Raw genomic sequence first — 5000 nt, 5'->3', positions numbered from 1 at the left:
CCCCGGGGGTACAAAATGACCCCAGGGTGTACAAATAGGGTTAACATCTTAACACATTATTTGTACCGTGTAGATTGTTGAGATGATGTTATGTAACATCATATTGTTCTTAAAGTTAATGTGTGGATTGCCACGCAGTGATGTGTAACACACCGTTGATAATGTGTAGATTGTCTCGGTGGTGTGTAGCACACCGTTGATAATGTGTGCTTTGTCGGGTGATGTGTAACACACCGTTGATAATGTGTAGATTGTCTCGGTGATGTGTTGCACACCGTTGATAATGTGTAGATTGTCTCGGTGGTGTGTAGCACTATGTGCATTGTCTGCCTGACGTCTTATGGTTCGTTCACGATGCTCCTTTCGTTCTATGTTGGTCACACAGAATAAGATCACTAGTTTGACATGTGAATGCTTTAAATTTTTATTGTGTAGAGTTATCAAACTGATGTGTAACGGATTCATATCATTTCTTTTTATTTATTTTTTTAAACTCTTAAGTCATTGCTATGAGTGGTGGATGTGTGAGAAGGCACTGCTGCTGTCTGTAAAAAAGTTCACATTGTCATAAATATCAACTTTTTCCTCCTCTTGATGTTCATCGGTATTTCACACTTTCATAATGTCGCGTTCACCCTTTTGTGCTGTTTGTATTAAAAGTGTGGTTGTTGAGCAAAAGTGATTTATGAAAGAAGTTGTGGGGGTTTTTTGTATGATGGTCACTACTCTTTTTGGGTGAGAGCGTGGAATGGACGACTGGCTTTGGGGGGAGCGGGCAGGGGAGGGGCGTAGAATTGTTCAAAGACAATCCTTTTGTAAGTGCGTTACTGTTTGTGTGATTGTGAGTGCATTCATGTGTGTTTCGTTTGGATGAATAGTTCATCCGTGAAACAATCTGCTGTTTTTCCTTCTGTTTTTGGTTCAAATTAATCCTGTCAGTACGTCGTGTTTTACCATCGTATCCATACGGCGTGGGGAACTCTGTGCCACCACTTTCCAAAGAGGAAATTTACTCATTAATCCGATCCGTACGCTTTGCATAGCAGTCTGTCAAAATGATTTTTAGAGAAATACTGAATGTTTCAAAGAGATCTTCGTACTAGATGTGTTCTAAAATGTGAAGAATACAACCCCGGGGATACAAAATGACCACAGGGTGTACGGATAGGGTTAAACATTATGTAAAGCGCCTAGAGCTGTGTTTACACGGGAGTGGGCGCTATAGAAATGATCTTCATTATTATTATTATTATTAATATGAGGGAAAAAAAGTGATGATGCCTGAGACGCAATCATGTATATTATGGACCTTTACTTTTACTGTTGTGTGTTTTTATGTTATGTGCTGAAGTGAAGGTATTATGAAGCGCCTAGATCTGTGTTCTACGGGAGCAGGCGCTATAGAAATTATCTGCATCGTTATTACTTGAATTACTTGAATGTAGAACTGGGGGTCTTAGGAAGATGGGGTGCTCCCTGCTTCCTGGCGTCATTATTTTTAGTACTATTACATGTCTATGTACACTGTATATTCTTCAACTTGAAAATAGCGCGTGTTCTCATAATTAGTGCATGTTTATGTTTAGCTGAGCTGTGTTGCCCGAGGAGATATTTGCGAAAAGTTATTTTTCCTTCCGTTTTGTTCGAGGGTTTTTTCACCCCCTTAGCAAATAATATTGTCTCATCATTTTTGAGGTAATGTTTTCTGACTTGTTTTATTTCCTTGTTTATCTATTCACTCAATGCTGCAAATTTATTGGAAAATTTTGAATGCCTCAGTTCTTAATGTGTCGCTGAACTGTAAGTGCGTCAGTTTTAAATGTGTCAATAAGTTTTGAACGCCTCAGTTAAAAATGTGTCAATAAGTTTTGAATGCTCAGTTAGAAATGTGTCACTAAGTTTTGAATGCATCAGTTTTAAATGCGTCAATAAGTTTTGAATGCTCAGTTAGAAATGTGTCAATAAGTTTTGATTGCCTTAGTTCAAAATGTGTCAATAAGTTTTGAATGCATCAGTTTTAAATGTGTCAATAAGTTTTGAATGTGTAAGCTGTAAATGTGTCTGTGATCAAACAGGGTAGGTGTGTCAACTCTTGTAACCTTGTTACAACTCTAGTTGGAAAACTTTTTCTATTTTTTTTCGTTGCTTTTCTTCTTCGTCTTTTGACAGCTCAACACGCTACTACGCAGTATTTGGGTCACGCGGGACGTCCTGGTTCTATTTTTGGTTTTCTTGTACATTATTTATTTACCCGGAGGGTGTAGTAGCTGTATTTGTGCTTTCACGGGTATGTTCGACTCTCTTGGTGTGTGTGTGTGCGCGCGCGTGTGTGTTTGTGTCTGTGTGTGTGTGTGTGTGTGTGTGTGTGTGTGTTTGTCTGTCCATGCTATAGACTCGTATAAAATTTATAGTCATAAATGTTCGTGAAATCGTTGATGTACGGGAAAGCATTACATATTTTATTTATGTCGATTTATGTTGATCTGTACTCTGATATATTTTTCTTTGAAGTTAGTCTGGTATGGCTGGAAATTTGTGTTGGTCTCGGAGGGCACCCCTTGCTACTACTAACATCTTAAAGGCATGTTATTGCGAGAAGTAACTCATTTTGACTGCACACCTCACAATTTGACGTCTTCTGTGTGCACACTTGCACTGTTCAGCTCTCAAACATTTGTGACTTGAGTTTGTAATAGGACTTTGCAGAGTTTTGTTTATAGATGTTATCTCACTCAATATCTCTATTGTTGTTGTTGTTGTTGTTGTTGTTGTTACAGAAAGAAGAAAACCCTCACCAGCGTAGAGATTATGTAACTGCTTTGATCTGCCTATTCTCAGTCTGTCCGCCCATAATACGAGACCCTGCCTCGGGCGTCAGTTGAAAATAATCTGTTAGACAATTTTCCCCATGCTAATTAGATTAATCAGGTATACCTTTATAATCAAAATGTGTCAGACAAATTTCCTTAATGCTATTAATCATAATCTGTTAGACAATTTTCTCCATGCTTATTAAATTAATTTAGTTGGACAATTTTGTCTATGCTTTTTAAATGTATCAGTTGGACAAACTTCCCTATGCTAATAATTATAATCAGTCAGCCATTAGTTTCTTAATGCTAATAATAATGATCCGTTAGACAATTAATTTCACAATGCTTATAGTTATAATCAGTTAGACAATTTTCTCAATGCTAACTGAATTAATGTGAACAATTTTCTCCATGTTTATAATATAATCAGTGGAAGCCTGTCTCTTAAATGATCAACTTTGTGTTGATGTGGGCGTAAAACTACAGTATTTTCTTTAAGTGAAGTCTTTGCTGTAATGGATTGGCTCTTTGCCTTGTGTGGCAAAAAACAAAAGGAGTTTGATTCTCATGGAGGAAAGATATTCTGTGGGTGGTTGGTGGGTGCTCTGGTGTGGTTTGCTTCTTCTTTATCATTATACATCTATCGTCCTTATCTCCCTTCCTCCTTTTCTTTGTTTGCTACTGTCTAGTAACATCTCTAAACTTCGACACTTATATGTGATCAAAGTGTGTTGCAAGTGCCGTAAAACTCTTACTAAAACTAAAATCTACTCCTTTTTTTCTCTGTTTTTTCATTATCTAGTGTCACAACCTCTAATCTTCGGCACTTATATGTGACCCAAGTGTGTTGCAAGTGCTGTAAATCTTCTACTACTAAAACTAAAACTGAAACATTTTCAACCAGATATATCTTTTGATCCGTTTGGTTGTCGTTGTATGAGGTGAGGCGGGCACATCCAGCTCTGACTTGTCAGCATATCATATTTATCAATCGTCGTATTCATATTTCATGTCTCATGCATTGATAGTTATTATTATTATTATTATTATTATTATTATTATGTTGTTGTTGTTGTATTGTGGACTATAACGATAATAATATGCGTTGCGACGCGGTGGAATCAGGTACTCGTCAAAATAATGAATTCGAAAAAAACCCAGCATTTTCCCCCCCGTTTGGCAATTTTTATCGAATTTTTGGTTTTTGGCTCAAAACCTTTTTATGTCCATTTAAGAACACCTTCCTCTTATGAATTTACTTAAAACATTGATTAAAGGTATAAAAAATGTACATTTTCAGTTTCCACGGACTCTCAAACTATTGAAATAACCAAACTTTGGCGGCCATTTCCTTGCTAATTTTACTACTGAAACGAGGACACCCCCGCCACCTTCAATCGCAAATATCTCTACTTGTATTCAAAATAGACGGGTAATTTTTTCATCAATTCATCAAAAGCAGAACATATGAACAAGCTTTATGAAGATGATACACATAAGTGTGTGCGTGCGTGAATATTGTTTGGACATGGATTTATGCAAAGCATCTAGAGCTGTGTTCGAACGGGGAGTGGGTGATAGAGAAATGATCTTCATTATTAGTATTATACCCAAAAACTGACGAGCCTCCGCTTCTGAGCGTCTGATTCCACCGTGTTGCCTCACATAATATCTTCTGTCGTGTCATCATAGTTGAAGTACTCAGTGTCTCACTAACTCCAGCTTTTGTTGTTACTAACTTTTGCTGCTGTCATAGTATTATTTAGTGGGTGGTTGACGGGTGGTCTGGTGTGGTTTGCTCCTTCTTTCCTGTCAAGCGTCGATCATTCTTCTCTCTCCTTCTTCCTTTTTGTGTATATCACTCTCTTGTAACACCTCTGATCTTCAGCACTTATATGACCTTATTGTGTTGCAAATGCCGTAAAACTCTTATGAAACTAAGTATGCAGGGCAAGTGAGACTTGAAATTTGGTGCCAAACTTCTCAATGTTGAGGGACAACTGTTTTGTAATACTGAACACACACAGCAACTTTTGTTTGTTCGTAGATCTATGTATGCTGCTTATCTGTCTGTGTGTGTGTGCTATGTTGTCTGGGTGTGCTGCTTCACTTTTGTCAAAACAAAAGACCTGGGTTCAATTCTTGAATTGGGACATCTGCTGGTGAGGATTTTGGGTGGAGGGAGCG

This window comes from Aplysia californica, unplaced genomic scaffold (genome assembly GCF_000002075.1).
Source record: "Aplysia californica isolate F4 #8 unplaced genomic scaffold, AplCal3.0 scaffold00340, whole genome shotgun sequence".
Lineage (NCBI taxonomy): Eukaryota > Metazoa > Mollusca > Gastropoda > Aplysiida > Aplysiidae > Aplysia > Aplysia californica.
Note: the sequence above shows the minus strand (reverse complement) of the source record.